Here is a 24,845-nt window from a genome sequence, read left to right as displayed (position 1 = left end):
TCACAAGTGCACTCCTTAATCCCCATCATCTATTTCACCCATCCTTCCACCCACCTCCTCTCTGGTAACCATCAGTTTGTCCTCTGTAGTTGAGTCTGTTTCTTGATTTCCCTCTCTCTCTCTCTCTCTCTCTCTCTCTCTCTCATTTTTTCTGCTTATTTGTCAGCTTTCTTAAATTCCACATATTAGTGAACTCATATGGTATTTATCTTTGACTGACTTATTCACTTAGCATTATACCCTTTAGTTCCAAAAATATGGAATGCTTCATGAATATGTTTGGTATTCTTGCACAGGAGCCATGACAAACTTTGTCATTCCAATTTTAGTATATGTGCTACCAAAGTGAGCACAAACTAGTGTATGTTTAAAGTCTGATGGTTGGGACACGTGGGAGCTCAGTCAGTAAAGCATCTGACTCTTTTTTCTTAAGATTTTATTTATTTATTCATGAGAGACACAGAGAGAGAGAGGCAGAGACATTAGCAGAGGAGAAGCAGGCTCACCTAAGGGAGCCTGACATGGGACTCGATCCTGGCACTCCACGATCATGCCTTGGGCCCAAGGCAGGAGGCAAACTGCTGAGCCACCCAGGTGTCCCAACATCTGACTCTTTATCTCAGCTCAGGTCTTGATCTCAAGTTCCCTGAGTTCAAGCCCCACTTCAGGCTCCATGCTGGGCATGGAGTCTACATAAATAAATAAATAAATAAATAATAATAAATAATATAAATAAAGTCTGGGAGTTATATATTCCCATTTCCACACCAATGCAGCTGCAAGAAAGAAACTAAGAACTAAGAAATGGAAGATACTCTCCTCATACCATGGTAATGGATTATTTAGATATTCTTTGGCTTAGATTAATTTCTTATTCTTTTCATTATTCCAAAGAGTTTGGCCTGCCCAGAAGAAAATAAGAAATCAACAATAATTCTAATAATTACCAACATTTCACAGTTGAGAAAGCTAAACACAAAAAGTTAAATTGTTCTCTGAGTTACAGAGCTACTAAGTGACAGAACCAAAATTTTACCTACAGAAGGACAACTGCAGAACACATGATCTAAACCATTATAAGATATTGACTTTTACCGGGGATGGGGCAAGATGGCAGAAGACTAGGGTCCCCAAGTCACCTGTCCCCACCAACATACCTAACTAAATAACTTTCAAATCATCCTGAAAACATATGAATTCGGCCTGAGATTTAAACAGAGAACAGCTGGAATGCTACAGTGAGAAGAGTTTGCGCTTCTATCAAGGTAGGTAGACGGAAAAAAATAATAATAAAGAAATAAAAAGGCATCCAAGGGGGAGGGGCCCCCAGAGGAGCCGCGCTAAGGCCACGTGGCAGTGCGCCCAAGACAGGAAGGCCCAGGCCCAGAGAAGCAGGAGCTTCACCAATCTTCCCGGATGAAAAGGCGTTTGCGGGGAGCTCAGACAGGATCCCAGGAGAGAAAAGGATGCCCTCAGGCTCCCAGGGGCACTAACGGAAGAACTGCACCCAGGGGAGAGCGCCACACACCACAGGCCGAGCTCCCTAAAGGGCTGCAGCCGGCACTTGGCAGGGCCTCGGGAGGAGCTCAAGTGGAGGCTGGGCGGGGGGGGGGGGGCGGCTCCAAACGGAGGGGGCTGCGCAGCCCCGGGAGCGGAATTACAGTGCTGCAGGCCCTGAAGACCAGGGCACTGGGGGACACAACCCAAGATCCAACACTCCACCCGGGACAGGCAGAGGCCGGGAGGGCTCAGGACACCGCGGGTGCTCCTGCCTCCGGCTGCCCCAGAGCTATGCAGATCGGCGACCCTCGCCCCCAGAGCACCCAGGCCGCTTCGGACTGGGAGCTGTGGTAGTTACTGCTGCAGCTGACTCCAGGGCTGGAGAGTTGGCCACCGCCACTGTTTTTGTTCCTCCTGGTGTCACCTTGTACCTGGGAGTTAGCAGGGGCCTCACAGGATAAACAGCACCCACTGAGACGTGCACCTGCAGGGGGCTGGGCAGCTCCCCCAGGGGCATACACCTGAGGATCAGCAAAGCAGGCCCCTCCCCCAGAAGACCAGCTAGAAGGACAGGGGAAAGGCCAGTTATTGACCCAGCGGCACTGGAAAGTTCCAGGGAAGTTGAGGGATTTACAGTATATAGAATCAGAGGATACTCCCCCTTGTTTTTTGTTTTCTGTTTGTTCCCCCCTTCTTTTATTCCTTTATTACTTTTTTTTCCTCTCTCTTTTTCTCCTTTTTCCAGTACAACTTGTTTTTGGCCACTCAGCACTGAGCAAAATGACTAGAAGGAAAAAGTCACCACAAAAGAATCAGAAACAGTCGTCTTTCCCACAGAGTTACAAAATCTGGATTACAATTCATGTCAGAAAGCCAATTCAGAAGCACAATTAAAAAGCTACTGGTGGCTCTAGAAAAAAAGCATAAAGTATTCAAGAGACTTCATGACTGCAGAATTTATATCTAATCAGGCTGAAATTAAATATCAAATAAGATGCAATCCAAACTGGAGGTCCTAAGAATGAGGGTTAACGAGGTATAAGGACGAGTGAGTGACATAGAAGACAAGTTGATGGCAAGGAGGTAAACTGAGGAAAAAGAATAAAAACAAAAGATAATGAGGATAGGCTAAGGAAAATAAATAACAGCCTCAGAAGGAAAGATCTACCTTTAATTTGGGTTCCCGAGGGTGCCGAAAGGGACAGAGGTCCAGAAACTGTATTTGAAAAAATCATAGCTGAGAATGTCCCTAACTTGAGAAGGGAAACAGGTATTCAGATCCAGGAGATAGAGAGATCCCCCCTAAAATCAATAAAAACCACTCAACACCTCAACATTTAATACTGAAACTTGCAAATTACAAACATAAAGAGAAGATCCTTAAAGCAGCAAGAGACAAGAAATCTCTAAATTTATGGGGAGAAGCATTAGGATAACAGCAGACCTCTCCACAGAGACCTGGCAGGCCATTCAGGGTGCTAAATGAGAAGAACATGCAACCAAGAATACTTTATCCAGCAAGGCTCTCATTCAGAATGGAAGGAGGGATAAAGAGCTTCCAAGACAGGCAGGAACTGAAAGAATATATGACCTCCAAACCAGCTCTGCAAGAAATTTTAAGGGGGACTCTTAAAATTCCCCTTTAAGAAGAAGTCCAGTGGAGCAATCCACAAAAACAAGGACTGAATAGATATCATGATGACACTAAACTATCTGTCAATAGTAACTCTGAACGTGAACTGATTAATGACCCCATCAAAAGGCACAGGGTTTCAGACTGGATAAAAAAGCAGGACCCATCTATTTGCTGTCCACAAGAGACTCATTTTAGACAGAAGGACACCTACAACCTGAAAATAAAAGGTTGGAGAACCATGTACCATTCAAATGGTCCTCAATAGAAAGCAGGGGTAGCCATCCTTATATCAGATAAACTAAAATTTACCCCGAAGACTGTAGTGAGAGATGAAGAGGGACACTATCTCATACTTAAAGGATCTATCCAACAAGAGGACTTAACAATCCTCAATATAATGCCCCGAATGTGGGAGCTGCCAAATATTTAAACCAATTAATAACGAAAGTGAAGACATACTTAGATAATAATACACTTATACTTGGTGACTTCAATCTAGCTCTTTCTACCCTCAATAGGTCTCCTAAGCACAACATCTCCAAAGAAACGAGAGCTGTAAATGATACACTGGACCAGATGGATTTCACAGATATCTACAGAACTTTACATCCAAACTCAACTGAATACACATTCTTCTCAAGTGCACATGGAACTTTCTCCAGAATAGACCACATACTGGGTCACAAATTGGGTCTGAACCGATACCGAAAGATTGGGACCGTCCCCTGCATATTCTCAGATCATTATGCCTTGAAATTAGAACTAAATCACAAGAAGAAGTTTGGAAGGACCTCAAACACGTGGAGGTTAAGGACCATCCTGCTAAATGATGAAAGGGTCAACCAGGAAATTAAGGACGAATTAAAAAAATTCATCGAAACTAATGAGAATGGGGATCCCTGGGTGGCGCAGTGGTTTGGCGCCTGCCTTTGGCCCAGGGCGCGATTCTGGAGACCCCGGATCGAGTCCCAAGTCGGGCTCCCGGTGCATGGAGCCTGCTTCTCCCTCTGCCTGTGTCTCTGCCTCTCTCTCTCTCTCTCTCTCTCTCTCTCTCTCTCTCTCTGACTATCATAAAATAAATTTAAAAAAAGAAACTAATGAGAATGAAGATACAACCGTTCAAAATCTTTGGGATGCAGCAAAAACAGTCCTGAGGGGGAAGTACATCACAATACAAGCATCCAATCAAAAACTGGAAAGAACTCAAATACAAAAGCTAACCTTACACATAAAGGAGCTAGAAAAAAAACAGCAAATAGATCCTACACCCAGCAGAAGAAGAGAGTTAATTAAAATTCGAGCAGAACTCAACAAAATTGAGACCAGAAGAACTATGGAACAGATCAACAGAACCAGGAGTTGGTTCTTTGAAAGAATTAATAAGATAGATACACCCTTAGCCAGCCTTATTAAAAAGAAGAGAGAGAAGACTCAAATTAATAAAATCATGAATGAGAAAGGAGAGATCACTACCAACACCAAGGAAATACAAACGATTTTAAAAACATATTATGAACAGCTCTACGCCAATAAATTAGGCAATCTAGAAGAAATGGACGCATTCCTGGAAAGCCACAAACTACCAAAACTGGAGCAGGAAGAAATAGAAAACCTGAACAGGCCAATAACCAGGGAGGAAATTGAAGCAGTCATCAAAAACCTCCCAAGACACAAGAGTCCAGGGCCAGATGGCTTCCCAGGGGAATTCTATCAAACGTTTAAAGAAGAAATCATACCTATTCTACTAAAGCTGTTTGGAAAGATAGAAAGAGATGGAGTACTTCCAAACTCATTCTATGAGGCCAGCATCACCTTAATTCCAAAACCAGACAAAGACCCCACCAAAAAGGAGAATTACAGACCAATATCCCTGATGAACATGGATGCAAAAATTCTCAACAAGATACTAGCCAATAGGATCCAACAACACATTAAGAAAATTATTCACCATGACCAAGTAGGATTTATCCCCGGGATGCAAGGCTGGTTCAACACTCGTAAAACAATCAATGTGATTCATCATATCAGCAAGAGAAAAACCAAGAACCATATGATCCTCTCATTAGATGCAGAGAAAGCATTTGACAAAATACAGCATCCATTCCTGATCAAAACTCTTCAGAGTGTAGGGATAGAGGGAACTTTCCTCGATATCTTAAAAGCCATCTACGAAAAGCCCACAGCAAATATCATTATCAATGGGGAAGCACTGGGAGCCTTTCCCCTAAGATCAGGAACCAGACAGGGATGTCCACTCTCACCACTGCTATTCAACATAGTATTGGAAGTCCTAGCCTCAGCAATCAGACAACAAAAAGACATTAAAGGCATTCAAATTGGCAAAGAAGAAGTCAAACTCTCCCTCTTCGCCGATGACATGATACTCTACATAGAAAACCCAAAAGCCTCCACCCCAAGATTGCTAGAACTCATACAGCAATTTGGTAGCGTGGCAGGATACAAAATCAATGCCCAGAAATCAATGGCATTCCTATACACTAACAATGAGACTGAAGAAAGAGAAATTAAGGAGTCAATCCCATTTACAATTGCACCCAAAAGCATAAGATACCTAGGAATAAACCTAACCAAAGAAGTAAAGGATCTATACCCTAAAAACTATAGAACACTTCTGAAAGAAATTGAGGAAGACACAAAGAGATGGAAAAATATTCCATGCTCATGGATTGGCAGAATTAATATTGTGAAAATGTCAATGCTACCCAGGGCAATTTACACGTTCAATGCAATCCCTATCAAAATACCATGGACTTTTTTCAGAGACTTAGAACAAATTATTTTAAGATTTGTGTGGAATCAGAAAAGACCCCGAATAGCCAGGGGAATTTTAAAAAAGAAAAGCATAGCTGGAGGCATCACAATGCCAGATTTCAGGTTGTACTACAAAGCTGTGGTCATCAAGACAGTGTGGTACTGGCACAAAAACAGACACATAGACCAATGGAACAGAATAGAGAATCCAGAAATGGACCCTGAACTTTATGGTCAACTAATATTCGACAAAGGAGGAAAGACGATCCACTGGAAGAAAGACAGTCTCTTCAATAAATGGTGCTGGGAAAATTGGTCATCCACATGCAGAAGAATGAAACTAGACCACTCTCTGGCACCATACACAAAGATAAACTCAAAATGGATGAAAGATTTAAATGTGAGACAAGACTCCATCAAAATCCTAGAGGAGAACACAGGCAACACCCTTTTTGAACTTGGCCACAGTAACTTCTTGCAAGATACATCCACGAAAACAAAAGAAACAAAAGCAAAAATGAACTATTGGGACTTCATCAAGATAAGAAGCTTTTGCACAGCAAAGGATACAGTCAACAAAACTCAAAGACAACCTACAGAATGGGAGAAGATATTTGCAAATAACATATCAGATAAAGGGCTAGTTTCCAAAATCTATAAAGAACTTATTAAACTCAACACCAAAGAAACAAACAATCCAATCATGAAATGGGCAAAAGACATGAAGAGAAATCTCACAGAGGAAGACATAGACATGGCCAACATGCACATGAGAAAATGCTCTGCATCACTTGCCATCAGGGAAATACAAATCAAAACCACAATGAGATACCACCTCACACCAGTGAGAATGGGGAAAATTAATAAGGCAGGAAACAACAAATGTTGGAGAGGATGCGGATAAAAGGGAACCCTCTTACACTGTTGGTGGGAATGTGAACTGGTGCAGCCACTCTGGAAAACTGTGTGGAGGTTCCTCAAAGAATTAAAAATAGACCTGCCCTACGACCCAGCAATTGCACTGTTAGGGATTTACCCCGAAGATTCAGATGCAATGAAACGCCGGGGCACCTGCACCCCGATGTTTCTAGCAGCCATGTCCACAATAGCCAAACTGTGGAAGGAGCCTCGGTGCCCATCGAAAGATGAATGGATAAAGAAGATGTGGTTTATGTATACAATGGAATATTACTCAGCCATTAGAAACAACAAATACCCACCATTTGCTTCAACGTGGATGGAACTGGAGGGTATTATGCTGAGTGAAGTAAGTCAATCGGAGAAGGACAAACAGTGTATGTTCTCACTCATTTGGGGAATATGAATAATAGTGAAGGGGAATATAAGGGAAGGGAGAAGAAATGTGTGGGAGATATCAGAAAGGGAGACAGAACATAAAGACTTCTAACTCTGGGAAATGAACTAGGGGTGGTGGAAGGGGAGGAGGGCGGGGGTGGGGGTGAATGGGTGACGGGCATGGAGGGGGACACTTGACGGGATGAGCACTGGGTGTTATTCTGTATGTTGGTAAATTGAACACCAATAAAAATTAATTTATAAAAAAAAATAAAATAAAAAAATAAAAGAAAAAATAAATTTAAAAAAGATAAAAAAAAAGAAGAGAGAGAAGACTCAAATTAATAAAATCATGAATGAGAAAGGAGAGATCACTACCAACACCAAGGAAATACAAACGATTTTAAAAACATATTATGAACAGCTCTACGCCAATAAATTAGGCAATCTAGAAGAAATGGACGCATTCCTGGAAAGCCACAAACTACCAAAACTGGAGCAGGAAGAAATAGAAAACCTGAACAGGCCAATAACCAGGGAGGAAATTGAAGCAGTCATCAAAAACCTCCCAAGACACAAGAGTCCAGGGCCAGATGGCTTCCCAGGGGAATTCTATCAAACGTTTAAAGAAGAAATCATACCTATTCTACTAAAGCTGTTTGGAAAGATAGAAAGAGATGGAGAACTTCCAAACTCATTCTATGAGGCCAGCATCACCTTAATTCCAAAACCAGACAAAGACCCCACCAAAAAGGAGAATTACAGACCAATATCCCTGATGAACATGGATGCAAAAATTCTCAACAAGATACTAGCCAATAGGATCCAACAACACATTAAGAAAATTATTCACCATGACCAAGTAGGATTTATCCCCGGGATGCAAGGCTGGTTCAACACTCGTAAAACAATCAATGTGATTCATCATATCAGCAAGAGAAAAACCAAGAACCATATGATCCTCTCATTAGATGCAGAGAAAGCATTTGACAAAATACAGCAACCATTCCTGATCAAAACCCTTCAGAGTGTAGGGATAGAGGGAACATTCCTCAACATCTTAAAAGCCATCTACGAAAAGCCCACAGCAAATATCATTCTCAATGGGGAAGCACTGGGAGCCTTTCCCCTAAGATCAGGAACAAGACAGGGATGTCCCCTCTCACCACTGCTATTCAACATAGTACTGGAAGTCCTAGCCTCAGCAATCAGACAACAAAAAGACATTAAAGGCATTCAAATTGGCAAAGAAGAAGTCAAACTCTCCCTCTTTGCCGATGACATGATACTCTACGTAGAAAACCCAAAAGTCTCCACCCCAAGATTCCTAGAACTCACACAGCAATTTGGTAGCATGGCAGGATACAAAATCAATGCCCAGAAATCAATGACATTTCTATACACTAACAATGAGACTGAGGAAATAGAAATTAAGGAGTCAATTCCATTTACAATTGCACCCAAAAGCATAAGATACCTAGGAATAAACCTAACCAAAGAGGTAAAGGATCTAAACCCTAAAAACTACAGAACACTTCTGAAAGATATTGAGGAAGACACAAAGAGATGGAAAAGTATTCCATGCTCATGGTTTGGCAGAATTGATATTGTGAAAATCTCAATGTTACCCAGGGCAATTTACACATTTAATGCAATCCCCATCAAAATACCATGGACTTTCTTCAGAGCGTTAGAACAAATTATTTTAAGATTTGTGTGGAATCAGAAAAGACCCCGAATAGCCAGGGGAATTTTAAAAAAGAAAAGCATAGCTGGAGGCATCACAATGCCAGATTTCAGGTTGTACTACAAAGCTGTGGTCATCAAGACAGTGTGGTACTGGCACAAAAACAGACACATAGATCAATCGAACAGAATAGAGAACCCAGAAGTGGACCCTGAACTTTATGGTCAACTAATATTCGATAAAGGAGGAAAGACTATCCATTAGAAGAAAGACAGTCTCTTCAATAAATGGTGCTGGGAAAATTGGACATCCACATGCAGAAGAATGAAACTAGACCACTCTCTTACACCATACACAAAGATAAACTCAAAATGGATGAAAGATCTAAATGTGAGACAAGATTCCATCAAAATCCTAGAGGAGAACACAGGCAACACCCTTTTTGAACTCGGCCACAGTAACTTCTTGCAAGATACATCCATGAAGTCAAGAGAAACAAAAGCAAAAATGAATTATTGGGACTTCATCAAGATAAGAAGCTTCTGCACAGCAAAGGATACAGTCAACAAAACTAAAAGACAACCTACAGAATGGGAGAAGATTTTTGCAAATGACCTATCAGATAAAGGGCTAGTTTCCAAAATCTATAAAGAACTTATTAAACTCAACAGCAAAGAAACAAACAATTGAATCATGAAATGGGCAAAAGACATGAAGAGAAATCTCACAGAGGAAGACATCGACATGGCCAACACGCACATAAGAAAATGCTCCGCATCACTGGTCATCAGGGAAATACAAATCAAAACCACGATGAGATACCACCTGACACCAGTGAGAATGGGGAAAATTAACAAGGCAGGAAACAACAAATGTTGGAGAGGATGTGAAGAAAGGGGAACCCTCTTGCACTGTAGGTGGGAATGTGAACTGGTGCAGCCACTCTGGAAAACTGTGTGGAGGTTCCTCAAAGAGTTAAAAATAGAACTGCCCTACGACCCAGCAATTGCACTGCTGGGGATTTACCCCAAAGATACAGATGCAGTGAAACGACAGGACACCTGCACCCCAATGTTTAATAGTCACTTCAACATATTTTTACATGATATCCAAAAAAGAAAGAAAAATAAAATAAATCATGCCCATTCTCTTTATTTTTATTCAGTGCTCTACATCAACATCCACTTGTTGCAGCTCCAGTAACTATCTTGAAGAATATAAATGCTGCTGATCTGATAGCTACTAGTGCTGAAGATTGGACAAAAACTGAGAGATTGAATGAAATTAGAGTACAAGTAATTTAAGCATAGAAAAATGTAACTATGCATAGCTATCATGAGTTATTAAGAGAAATTGTGATATATCCTTCTTTTTAGTTCTGTTAGTTTAGATTCTTACTAGAAGTGTATAAGAACTATTTTCTAGTCACTCTCTGTTTGACTACTGCCAAAGAATCAGTAAGCTAGGCATTTGCAGCAAAAATAAATAATTATATCACTTATCTTAGTGTATCAAGGGCTGATGATTAAAAACAAACACACACATATTGGGCATCTTTGGATTCACCTTTAGATGTTTAAACATCCCAGGCAAAACATACATTATGAATATAAATGGAATTTATGTGCAATGATGGGAATCTCATTACATAGATACAAAGACCTATACAATGAGTTGTATATATGAATATTATTCTAAGTATTATGAGAATATTGTGTTCTAACCTTAATGTTTAGTAATCACTGGTAGAAAAGATTCCATAAAAAGCAACACTTTAAATATTCAAAGATATTAATATTGACTATGTATTTCAGTTTTTCAGAAATAAAATCTCTAGAAGCCTATTCCTTTTTTTTAATTTTTATTTATTTATTTATGATAGTCACACACACAGAGAGAGAGAGAGAGAGAGAGGCAGAGACATAGGCAGAGGGAGAAGCAGGCTCCATGCACCGGAAGCCCGACGTGGGATTCGATCCCGGGTCTCCAGGATCGCGCCCTGGGCCAAAGGCAGGCGCCAAACCGCTGTGCCACCCAGGGATCCCCCTATTCCTTTTTAAATGAAGGAAAATGACTTTGATTCTTATATGACTGGGCTAAATTATGGATGTTTGGACATTATATTATGTAGAAACTTCTGTGGTTGCAAGAGAAGATCTAAATAACACTGTGTCATTGAGGAGTCTACTTCTCTCAAATAACAAGACATTTCATATTTTTACTATAGAAGCTGATTCACTGACTCAATATAACCAGATTGGCATTTCTGTGATTCTATTGTCCTTTCCCACAAGATTGCAAATTGCCATATCTCCAAGTATCCCATTTATATCCCAACCCATCTATATGCTTACTTTGCCATAACTTATTACTTGATTCTTAGCTACAAATGAGACTGAATTTAAAAGTATTTATCTTTTACTTCATATGAATCAGAGGTAAGTAGTGTATAAAGGTTTGAGAAATGGGCATTAATGTTAGCTTACCTACAGTTTCATCCACAGAGGTAAAGATTTTTAGTGGAGTTCTATATTGCTAAGGGAAATTATGTTCTATTGGACCTACTTTTCCAATGTAGTTGATACTACAGATAATAGCAGCAATGTTTTCACGTTAAATAACTCAGATCCATTGTAAGGGATATATTACATTAGAACATTTGCTTCATCCACTGTGGTGTTTATTTCTGTTCTTGTGTTTAAACTGAGTTTCAATCAGTATGAGATGATTTAAATAAATATATATAATCACTTATGAATAGAGGAAGCATCATGTTGTTGACTTAGCAAATTCCTTAGAATTATTGGAATGTTAGTATTATTTGAATTACATTTGATAAATCACATCAAACCTCTAAACAGGACAGATTGCTGAAGTTTCAGTAACTATCGTTGTTAATTTTAATTTTATTTTTTAAAGTAATCTCTACATCCAACATGGAGCTCAAACTCATGACCCACAGATCAAGAGTAACGTGCTCTACTGGCTGAGCAGGACAGGCACCCCAGTTTCGGTAAATTCTTAGTAAAAGTACAGACACAAACAGATGAAAATAGATTTTAAATCACAATATACCATTACTCAAGGAAACTTAAACCATCGCTAAAGTTCCTTATACTTACGAAGCCAGCTATGGGAGGATGCCTGGGTGGCTCAGTGGTTGAGTGTCTGCCTTTGGCTCAAGATGTGATCCTGGGTCCAGGGATCAAGTCCCACATCAGACTCTCTGCAAGGAGTCTGCTTCTCGGAGCTCTGCCTATGCCTCTGCCTTCTCTCTGTGTCTCTCATGAATGAATAAATAAAATCTTTTTTAAAAAGTTAGCTATGGGTTTAAATCCCTGAGATGATTTTCAAAGCAAACTTCATGACTCTACTTCAGTCTGGCTTAATCAAAACATATGGGGTGTGAGATCAATATATCTCTATTGTCAACAAGTCATCAGGTAGCTTTTTGCATTAGTTTTCAGACTAATATTTAATAACAGGTATACAACCTAATATTGTACATCCTTTAAAAACATTGCTTCTATTATTTTAATATAGTAAACTGCAAATAAGAGTAATGAATAGTTACCAATAAAAGTATAATTTAGCCTTATCAATAAAATTAATTTAAAATAAAGCAAACAGGGGTGCCTGGGTGGCTCAGTTGGTTGGGTGCCTGCCTTTGGCTCGGGTCATGGTCCTTGAGTCCTGGGATCAAGACTTGCATTTGATTCTCTGTTCAGCAGGGGAGTCTGCTTCTCCCTCCATTTGCCTTTCCCCTCCTCTCATGCACTCTCTCTCTCAATTAAATAAATAAAATCTTTTAAAAAGTAAAATTAAAATAAATCAAACCCTTTTATTCTGGGAAGTTTGGATCTCAAAGACTTCAAGATATATCTGATACACACTCATAATACTTAAGAGGAAAAATATTAAAAGAAAGAGAATTGTACTAAGAACTTAAAAAGTTAGAAAGCTTTGATTTCCAATTCATTGAAATTCAATTAGGCCACTTGTCTGAGAAGAAATTTCAGTTCAAGATCCTCGAAAAGTTGAAGTTGTCCTTGAGATTCAGTGCTATACAGCTACTATTCATCAGACAGCTGAGCTTGCTGATGGGTTAATTAATCACATCAGCTCAACTGGAAGGCAAGTTTCAAATTATTCAATGGAGTGTTGTCACTGTCAATGATTTCTTGTTCTATATCTTGATGGAGGAGAGTTTATCATTAATGAACAAGTGAACTCCAAAACTTGGTTAAGAGCTCTCTTAGAGACAAAAAGGTTTAAATTTACTCCCCAAATTTCTAAATCCCCCTTAATAAGATGACATGAAACACAGAAATATCATAGCAATGAAAAAATGAAATGAATTTTAAGTTCTCTAGATTAAAATAATTATAGTAATAATTTAAAAATGACAAAGTATATCTAAATATTGGATTATTTCTCAGTGTCCTCTTCCCCTACATATACTGTTTTTCTTATATAGATAGATTTGTATTTTACCTAGGCATTTTTAAACTTTATTATTCTATTTATTATCATATATTCTAATATTTTGAAAAACTTCACTTTACCTTGTACCTTGTGTTATATTTTCAATGTCATGTTTTTATTAACAGCAAATGTAACAATAAACCTTCAGTATTTAAAACTGGCATACTGATTAAGCCAGTCTTTATCTTTTAATGTTCTCAAGTAGAAATGGTAGCTACAAAGTATCAAAATGTGTTTTTTTTCAAATGATTTAATAATATTAACATTGACAATACTGATAATAATGTTTAAAACTTGCCAAGCTGGGTAGTGAACTAACATATTTGTTACCTTTCTTTTTTTTAAGTTTTTATTTATTTAATTGGTACAAAGGGAAAGAGCTCAAGCAGGGAGATTGGCAAGCAGAAGGAGAGGTAGAAGTAGGCTCTTTGCCCAACAAGGATCCCCATGCTGCCCAATTCCAACACCCTGGTAACATGACCTGAGCTGAAGACAGACCCTTAAACAACTGAGCTACCCAGGTGCCCAGGGTTTCAGAGTGGATAAAAAAGCAACACTCATCTATTTGCTGTCTACAAGAGATATTTTAGACCTAAGGACACCTACAGCCTGAAAATGAAAGGTTGGAAAACAATTTGCCATTTAAATTGTCCTCAAAAGAAGCATGGGTAGCAATCCTTATATGAGATAAGTTAAATTTTATCCAAAAGACTGCAATAAGAGATGAAGAGGGACACTATATCATACTTAAAGGATCTATCCAATAATAGGACCTAACAATCATGAATATTTATGCGCCTAATGTGGGAGCTGCCAAGTATATCAATCAATTAATAACCAAAGTTAAGACATACTTCAATAATAATACACTTACACTGGGAGACTGCAACAGGGTGCTTTCTAATAATGACAGATATTCTAAACACATCTCCCAAGAAACAAGAGCTTTAAATGACACACTGGAGAAGATGGATTTCAGATATATTTACAGAATTTTACATCCAAACACACCTGAATACACATTCTTCTCAAGTGCAAGTGGAACTTTCTCCAGAATAGACCACATACAGAGTCACAAATCAGACCTTAAAATACCAAAAGATTGGGATTGGCCCCTGCATATTTTCAGACCATAATGCTTTGAAACTAGAATTCAATCACAGAAAGAAATTTGGAAGATATTCAAACACGTGGAGGTTAAAGACCATCCTGCTAAAAGATGAAAGGGTCAACCAGGAAATTAAGAAAAATTAAAAAGATGCCTGGAAACTAATGAGAATGAAGATACAATCGTTTAAAATCTTTGGGACACAGCAAAAGCAGTCCTGAGGTAGCCTTGCACCAAAGGAACTGGAGAAACAACAGCAAATAAAACCTACACCCAGCAGAAGAAAAGAGTTAATAAATATTTGAACAGAACCCAATGAAATAGAGACCAGAATAACTGTGCAACAGATCAACAAAAGCAGGAGTTTGTCCTTTGAAAGAATTAATAAGATAGATAAACCATTAGCCAGCCTTATTAAAAACAAAAAAGAATCTAATTAATAAAATCATGAATAAAAAAGGAGACATCACGACCAATACGAAGGAAATACAAATGATTTTAAAAACATAATGTGAGCAGCTAAAAGCCAATAAATTAGGCAATCTAGAAGAAACAACGCATTTCTGGAAAACCACAAACTACCAAAACTGGAACAGGAAGAAATAGAAAACCTGAACAGGCCAATAACCAGGGAAGAATTTGAAGCAGTCATCAAAAACCTCCCAAGACACAAAAGTCCAGGCCCAGATGGCTTCCCAGGGGAATTCTATCAAATGTCTAAAGAAAAAACCATACCTATTCTACTAAAGCTGTTCCGAAAGATAGAAAGAGATGGAATACTTCCAAACTCATTCTATGAGGCCAGCATCACCTTAATTCGAAAACCAAAGAAAGACCCCACCAATAAGGAGAATTATAGAACAATATCCCTGATGAACACAGGTATAAAAATTCTCAAGATACTAGCCAATGGGATGCAACAATTCATTAAGAAAATTATTGACCATGACCAAGTAGGATTTATCCCCGGGATACAAGGCTGGTTCAACACTCATAAAGAAATCAGTGTGATTGATCATATCAGCAAGAGAAAAAACAAGAACCATATGATCCTCTCAATAGATACAGAGAAAGCATTTGGCAAAATACAGCATCCATGCCTGATCAAAACTCTTCAGAGTGTAGGGATAGAGGGAACCTTCCTCAGCATCTTAAAAGCCATTTATGAAAAGCCCACAGCAAATATCATTCTCAATGAGGAAACACTGGGAGCCTTTCCCCTAAGATCAGGAACAAGACAGGGATGTCCACTCTCACCACTGCTATTCAACATAGTACTAGAAGTCCTAGCCTCAGCAATCAGACAACAAAAATGCATTAAAGGCATTCAAATTGGCAAAGAAGTCAAACTCTCCCTCTTCGCAGATGACATGATACTCTACATAGAAAACCCAAAAGACTCCATCCCAAGATTGCTAGAACTCATAAAGCAATTTTCCAGTGTGACAGGATACAAAATCAATGTCTAGAAGTCAGTGGCATTTCTATACGCTAACAATGAGACTGAAGAAAGAGAAATTAAGGAGTCAATCCCATTTACAATTGCCCCCAAATGCATAAGATACCTAGAAATAAACCTAACCAAAGAGGTAAAGGATCTATACCCTAAAAACTACAGATCACTTCTGAAAGAAATTGAGGAATATACAAAAAGATGGAAAAATATTCCATGCTCATGGATTGGAAGAATTAACATTGTGAAAATGTCAAAGCTACCCAGGGCAATTTACACATTGAATGCAATCCCTATCAGAATACCGTGGACTTTCTTCAGAATCTTGGAACAAATAATCTTAAGATTTGTGTGGATTCAGAAAAGGCCCTGAATAGCCAGGGGAATATTATAAAAGAAAACCATAGCTGGGGGCATCACAATGCCAGATTTCAGGTAGTACTACAAAGCGGTAATCATCAAACAGTGTGGTACTGGCACAAAAACAGACACATTGATCAATGGGACAGAATGAAGAATTCATAAATGGGCCCTCAACTGTATGGTCAACTAATATTCGACAGAGCAGGAAAGACTATCCTCTGGAAAAAGGGCAGTCTCTTCAATAAATGGTGCTGGGAAAATTGGACAGCCACGTGCAGAAGGATGAAACTGGACTATTCTCTTTCACCATACACAAAGATAAACTCAAAATGGATGAAAGATATAAATGTGAGACAAGAATCCATCAAAATCCTAGAGGAAAACACAGGCAACACCCTTTTTGAACTTGGCCACAGCAACTTCTTGCTAGGTACATCCATGAAGTCAAGAGAAACAAAAGCAAAAATGAATTACTGGGACTTCATCAAGATAAAAAAGCCTCTGCACAACAAAAGAGACAGTCAACAATATGCAAAGTCAACCTACAGAATGGGAGAAGATATTTGCAAATTACATATCTGATAAAGGGCTAGTATCCAAGATCTATAAGGAATTTATTAAATTCAACAGCAAAGAAACAATCAAATCATGTAATGGGCAAAAGCATGAACAGAAATTTACCAAGGAAGACATACACATGGCTCACAAGCACATGAGAGAATGCACCGCATCACTTTCTATCAGGGAAATACAAACCAAAACCGCAATGAGTTACCGCCTCACACCAGTGAGAATGCTGAAAATTAATAAGACAGGAAACAACAAATGTTCAAGAGGATGTGGAGAAAGGGGAACACTCTTGCATTGTTGGTGGGAATGTGAACTGGTACAGCCACTCTGGAAAACTGTCTGGAGGTTCCTCCAAGAGTTAAAAATAGATCTGCCCTATGACCCAGCAAATGTACCACTGGGGATTTACCCCAAAGTTACAGATGCAGTGAAATGCCAGGACACCCCAATGTTAATAGCTGCAATGTCCACAATAGCCAAACTGTGGAAGGAGCTTCTGTATCCATTGAAAGATGAATGGATAAAGAAGATGTGGTCTATGTATACAATGGAATATTACTCAGCCATTAGCAATGACTGATACCCACCATTTGCTTCAACGTGGATGGAACTGGAGGGTATTTGCTGAGTGAAGTAAGTCAGTCGGTGAAGGACAAACATTGTATGGTCTCATTCATTTGGGGAATATAAAAATTAGTGAAAGGGAATAAAGGGGGAAGGAGAGAAAATGAGTAGGAATTATCATAGAGGGTGAGAAAACATGAGAGACTCCTAACTCTAGGAAAGAAACAAAGGGTAGTGGAAGGGGAGGTCAGCCGGGGGTTGGGGTGATTGTATGACAGGCATGGAGGGGGACACTTGATGGGATGAGCACTGGGTGTTTGCTATATGTTGGCAAATTGAACTCCATAAAAAATATACAAAATAGTAATAATAATATGTGTAATAGTAATAATAATAATACATATTAATGTGTAAATGGTAAATTGTTACCAATGTGAGCATGGTAAATTGTTAATACTCAGAGAATGTTTTCTGTATATCAGGTATTGTAATATATAAAATTGCAACATGGATTCAAACAACCTAGCTTTGGTCTGTTTTTTACCTTGAGAATTTTGTTGACTTCTCCAAGCCTCAGTATCCCCGTCTGTAAAACGGGCATAATAAACATTACTGCCTCATAAGGTTGTGATGAACAATTGCAGAATGAAAAATATAAAGTAAAAGCTCAATATAAGGTAGACTGTATGATGATTATGGAGATACTTAGCAATGCATTGATTCTGCTCCCTCATAGTAATTTTTAAGCTGTTAATTAATCTTTGTGTCTTTGTTACTTAGTATAGAATCAGCAACATTATAATTACTCAAAAAGATTAAAGTGAACACAGACTATATCAATGTATGGTCAGAGAGTATCTAAATGGATTTTTTCTTTTAATAAAAAGCAAATATTTGTATTTTATAATATTGGTGTTTTCTAATCATTATTTTACTTCCCAATTTATTTATTTTGAATTTAGTTGCTAACTTCTTTGAGTTTGCTTAACTGTACCAGCACTTTATACAGCATATTTTATGTTTCAATTTTTATTTTATTTAAGCTATGAAATGTATCAATTATTTTGTTTCCTTATATTTTCAGCCTGTTTTCCCTTTATAATTGATTTTATTGACAAAATGATTATAATATATCCAAATAAATCATATACTCTATTAATGAATAAAAGATACACAGTAACAGAAAAAAATGTGTTTTGTGTGTATGTGTGTTTGTGTTTTGATGTTTTTTTGAAAGGGGTTGTTGAGGGAGTGTGGCTGCTTACTGAACTGTGAGTTGGACTTGGGTAATTGGAAGCTCCTTACCCTCTCCTCTGTCCTTGGAATGTGCATACCACCCACCATTCCCACAATAGGGGCTGTTTCATGGAGGTAACCTTGACATAGTAAGGTGTTGTTGAGACCATTTGAATGGTATGCATGACTGAACCCTGTTAAAGCCACTATATGAACACATGAGATTCTGGTGACAGATAGAGAGATCTACTAGTCTTGTGGTCACCAAAGACAAGTCCTGTATATAAGTTTCTTTGCTTATTAAACCTGCCACCTACCAATTTAGAGTAGTCTGCCTTTTTCATGTCTCCTTGCCCTCTGAGTACTGGGACTACTTTCAGATTTCACCCAAGAAATTCACAAGGTTGTAAGCCAATAACGCTACAGTTTGTGTTATTTTTAGGAGAGATTGGGAAATATCTTTGAATAAAAGGAAATTCAACATTAGGTGTAATTGGACTTTAAGAGAAAAAAATTTGCTTAGAAATCTAGAGTTGAGTAAGATTTCACAATCTTTTTATTTTTTTTATTTTTTTTTATAAATTAATTTTTATTGGTGTTCAATTTACCAACATACAGAATAACACCCAGTGCTCATCCCGTCAAGTGTCCCCCTCCGTGCCCGTCACCCATTCACCCCCACCCCCCGCCCTCCTCCACAATCTTTTTAAAACAAAAATTTAAAGGATCCCTGGGCGGCTCATTGGTTGAGTGCTGCCTTTGGTTCAGGGTATGATCCCGGAGTCCAGGGATCCAGATCCACATCAGGATCCCTGCATGGAGCTTGCTTCTCCCTCTGCCTGTGTCTCTGCCTCTCTCTCTTGTGTCTGTCATGAATGAAGGAATAAAATCTTTAAAAAAAATAAAAAATAAAAATAAATAAAACAAATTTCACATGTATCATTCTTTTCCTAAAATAAAATAAAAACAAAAGGAATTAATGAGTCTAGGTGGAAAGACAGTATAAGGGACAGACCAATGTCAAAGCTATATAGAGAAATCAGTCAGATGCAATATAATTTAGCATTTAGGTTTAGATTATTGAAATTATATGTTCTCTTTCTATCTTGTTTTTTTTTAAAGATTTTATTTATTTATTCATGATAGTCACACACAGAGAGAGAGGCAGAGACACAGGCAGAGGGAGAAGCAGGCTCCATGCACCGGGAGCCCGACGTGGGATTCGATCCCGGGTCTCCAGGATCGCACCCCGGGCCAAAGGCAGGCGCCAAACCGCTGCGCCACCCAGGGATCCCTCTATCTTGTTTTTTTTTTAAGATTTTATTTATTTATTCATGAGAGACACAGAGAGAGAGGCAGAGACAAAAGCAGAGGGAGAAGCAGGCTCCCTAGGGGAGCCTGATGTGGGATTGGATCCTAGGACCCCAGGATTACACTCTGAGCCAAACGTTCAACCACTGAGCCACCCAGGCACTCCATCTCTTTCTATCTTGGAAGAATATTAAATTAAAAGTACTATACAGACTAAGGGTAAACAAGCAATTTTTTAGCAATTCTAGATAGCCAGTGGGAATTATAATTTATAATAAGCTCTTTTGGATATAACAATATATCATGGTTTTGAACATAGGTCAAAATCACATGATGATAGATTATAAATAGAATCAATGTAATTATTAATAAATCCAAACCTTAAGTTAATATCATTTCTGCCATAGGCTAAGAAGCATGGTATGAGATCCATATCAAATGTTTGTTTCTTAAAAAGTTGATACTAATAACCACTTGAAACCTTATTAGGTCTCATTTCATTTTTAGAATGTAAGTTTTTGTTTTCCTGTTCATTTTGTTTTCTCTCTCCTGGCTTAAGTAATCAAATAATTGGGATGCCTGGGTGGCTCAGTGGTTGAGTGCATCTCAACTTCTCTTTGGCTCAGGGCATGATCCTGGGAGTCCCGGGATCAAGTCTCACATCAGGTTCCCTGCATGGAGCCTGCTTCTACCTTTACCTGTTTCTGCCTTTCTCTCTGTGTCTCTTATGAATAAATAAATAAAATCTTTTTGAAAATTCATTTTTTTAAAAATTCATTTTAAAATTATTTTTTTAATTTTTTAAAAATGAATTTTTATGATACTATAGACACAGACAGAGACAGGGAGAGAGAGACAGAGAGAGAAAGAGAGAGAGAGAGAGGCAGAGGGAGAAGTAGAAAGTAGGCTCCAAGCCAGAAGCTTGATGTGGGACTCGATCCCAGGACTCCAGGATCACGCCCTGGGCCAAAGGCAGGTGCCAAACCACTGAGCCACCCAGGGATCCCCCAAAAAATCATTTTTAAAAAGGTATTTGGGAAACCCTGATAGGTGCAGGCCACTTGCAAGAATTAATTTAAAAACAGTTGAACTTCTGAGCCATCGCAGTATCCTTTTTAAAGTTTCATGGAAAAGGAGATCAATACCATGGTCTTGATTTATAAACAAACTTAATAAAAAGAATTAAAGAAGTGTCTGGAAGGAAAATTTAAATGAAGGGAGAGTAAACCTATCAAAAAAATTATTTTCTCTAAAGTGGTATGACAATGTTTCTTCCTCTGCTCTAACCCCAAGAATCAAGCATTCAGACCAATGTTTATTTTATTGGAAGATTATGGATTAGACCTGCAAGATGTCTTGAGAGCTTGAGCTTGTCTGGTGGATGTCCTTGCCTTCAGGTGAGAATATCTCCAACTAGTTTAGACAGATGAGTATTGTAACAGTAATAATTACTAGCAAAATTGACCTCATGACCTTCTTTTACTTCTTCATTGAGAAGCTCTCATTATTTAATATTTATTTACAGTTAAACATTATCTGAGTACTTCAGACCAAAAGTTCTGAAGTATCTAGAATAGTGCCTGACATATTGCAGCTACTTAGGAAGAGTCAAATAATTAAAGTCAGTGAAAGGGCTTGAGTCTTTTTTCCTAGCTTCTCAGTCTGCTAATACTGTATTTGCAAAGTATGAAAGAATAATAGTAGTGCAGATTAGAAAGAATATTTTTTGGAATATTTTTTATTGGAGTTCGATTTGCATAACACCCAATGTTCGTTCCATCAAGTGTCCCCCTCAGTCCCATCACCCAGTCACCTCAACCCCCTGGCTACCTCCCTTTCCACCACCCCTTGTTCGTTTACCAGAGTTAGGAGTCTCTCATGTTCTGTCTCCCTTTCTGATATTTCCCACTCATTTTCTCTCCTTCCCCCTTTATTCCTTTCACTACTTTTTATATTCTATTTATATTTTTATATTCCCCAAAAGAATGAGAACATATAATGTTTGTCCTTCATCGATTGACTTACTTCACTCAGCATAATACCCTCCAGTTCTATCCACATTGAAGCAAATGGTGGATATTTATCATTTCTAATGGCTAATACTCCATTATATACATATACCACAGCTTCTTTATCCATTGATCTTTTGATGGACACCGAGGCTCCTTCCACAGTTTGGGAATTGTGGACATTGCTGCTATAAGCATTGGGGGGCAGGTGTCCTCACGTTTCACTGCATCTCTTTCTTTGGGGTAAATCCCCAGCAGTGTAATTGCTGGGTGTAGGGCAGATCTATTTTTAACTCTTTCAGGAAACTCCACACAGTTTTCCAGAGTGGCTGCACCAGTTCACATTCCCACCAACAGTGCAAGAGGGTTCCCCTTTTTCCACATCCGCACCAGCATTTGTTGTTTCCTGTCTTGTTAATTTTCCCCATTCTCACTGGTGTGAGGTGGTATCTCTGTGTGGTTTTGATTTCTATTTCCCTGTGGCAAGTGATGCGGAGCATTTTCTCATGTGCTTGTGGGCCATGTGTATGTCTTCTTTGGTGAAATTTCTGTTCGTGTCTTTTACCCATTTCATGATTGGATTGTTTGTTTCTTTCCTGTTGAGTTTCATAACTTCTTTATAGATCTTGGATACTGGTCCTTTATCTGATATATCATTTGCAAATATATTCTCCCATTTTGTAGGTTGTCTTTGAGTATTGTTGATTGTTTATTTTGCTGTGCAGAAGCTTTTAATATTGATTATTCTCAATAATTCATTTTTGCTTTTGTTTCCCTTGCATTCATGGATGTATCTTTCAAGAAGTTGCTTTGGCCAAGTTCCAAAAGGGTGTTGCCTGTGTTCTCCTCTAGGACTTTGATGGATTCTTGTCTCACATTTAGATCTTTCATCCATTTTGAGTTTATCTTTGTGTATGGTGTAAGAGAATGGTCTACTTTCATTCTTTTGCACATGGCTGTCCAATTTTCTCAGCACCATTTATTGAAGAGACTGTCCTTTTTCCAGTGGATAGTGTTTACTGCTTTGTTGAATATTAGTTGACCATAGACCTGAGGGTCCACTTCTGGATTCCCTAATTTGTTCCATTGATCTATGTGTCTGCTTTTGTGGCAGTAACACACTGTCTTGATGATCACAGCTTTGTATTACAATTTGAAATCTGGCATTATGATGTCCCCGGCTCTGGTTTTCTTTTTCAGTATTCCCTTGGCTATTTGGGGTCTTTTCTGATTCCACACAAATCTTAAGATGATTTGTTTCAACTCTCTGAAGAAATTCCATGGTATTTTGATAGGAATTGCATTCAATGTGCAAATTGCCCTGGGTAGCATTGACATTTTCACAATATTAATTCTTCCAATCCATGAGATGGAATTTTTTTCCATCTCTTTGCGTCTTCCTCAATTTGTTCAGAAGTGTTCTGTAGTTTTTAGGTATAGATCCTTTACCTCTTTGGTGAGGTTTATTCCTAGGCATCTTATGCTTTTGGGTGCAATTGTAAATGGGATTGACTCCTTAATTTCTCTTTATTCAGTCTCATTGTTAGTGTATAGAAATGCCACTTATTTCTGGGCATTGATTTTGCATCCTGCCACACTGCCGAATTGCTGTAGGAGTTCTAGCAATCTTGGGGTGGAGTCTTTTGGGTTTTTTAAGTACAGTATAATGTCATCTGCAAAGAGGGAGAGTTTGACTTCTTCTTTGCCAATTTGAATGCGTTTTATTTCTTTTTGTTGCCTGATTGCTGAGGCTCGGACTTCTAATACTATGTTGAATAGCAGTGATGAGATTGGACATCCCTGTCTCATTCCTGATCTTAGGGGAAAGGCTCCCAGTGTTTCCCCATTGAGAATGATATTTGATTTGGGGTTTTCATACATGGCTTTTAATATGCTCAGGAATGTTCCCTCTATCCCTACACTCGGAAGAGTTTTGTTCAGGAATGGATGCTATATTTTGTCAAATGCTATCTCTGCATCTACTGAGAGGATCATGTGTTTCTTGTTTTTTCTCCTGTTGATATGATCTATCACATTAATTGTTTTATGAGTATTGAACCAAACTTGCATCGCCGGGAAAAATCCCACTTGGTTATGGTGAATAATCTTCTTAATGTATTGTTGTATCCTATTGGCTAGTGTCTTGTTGAGAATTTTGCATCATGTTCATCAGGGATATTGGTCTATAATTCTCCTTTTTGGTGAGGTTTTTGTCTCGTTTTTTAGTTAACCTGATGCTGGCATCATAGAACGAGTTTGGAAGTATTTCATCTCTTTCTATCTTTCTGAACAGCTTTAATAGAATAGGTATGGTTTTTTCTTTAGACATTTGATAGAATTCCCCTGGGAAGCCATCTGGGCCTGGACTTTTCTGTCTTGGGAGGTTTTTGATGACTGCTTCAATTTCCTCCCCGGTAATTGGCCTGTTCAAGTTTTCTATTTCTTCTTGTTCCAGTTTTGGGAGTTTGTGGCTTTCCAGAAATGTGTCCATTTCTTCTAGATTGACTGGTTGGTGTATAGGTGCTCATAATATATATATATTTTTAAATCGTTACTATTTCCTTGGTATTGTTTGTGATCTCTCTTTTTTCATTCGTGATTTTATTAATTGGAGTCTGGTTTTATTTTTAATAAGGCTGGCTAATGGTTTATGTATCTTATTAATTCCTTCAAAGAATGAACTCCTGGTTTTGTTGATCTGTTCCACAGTTCTTCTGGTCTCTATTTCATTGAGTTCTGCTCGAAACTTTATGAACTCTTTTCTTCTGCTGGGTGTAGGTTTTATTTGCTGTTGTTTCTCTAGTTCCTTTAGGTGCAAGGTTAGCTTGTGTATATATTTTTTTTCCAATTTTTTG

At 38.5% G+C, this 24,845-nt stretch overlaps 1 non-coding gene across 1 annotated transcript; it reads right to left on the bottom strand.

Annotated features, from left to right (window-relative positions):
• Window positions 1–251: 251 nt before the first annotated feature.
• Window positions 252–353, bottom strand: LOC129518958 (U6 spliceosomal RNA). The gene has a single exon (XR_008666293.1). It is a non-coding gene; the product is annotated as a U6 spliceosomal RNA (small nuclear RNA).
• Window positions 354–24,845: the final 24,492 nt, after the last annotated feature.

The sequence above is a fragment of the Nyctereutes procyonoides genome, unplaced genomic scaffold, assembly GCF_905146905.1.
Source record: "Nyctereutes procyonoides isolate TBG_1078 unplaced genomic scaffold, NYPRO_anot_genome, whole genome shotgun sequence".
NCBI lineage: Eukaryota > Metazoa > Chordata > Mammalia > Carnivora > Canidae > Nyctereutes > Nyctereutes procyonoides.
This window is presented reverse-complemented; position numbering and strand designations above follow the sequence as displayed.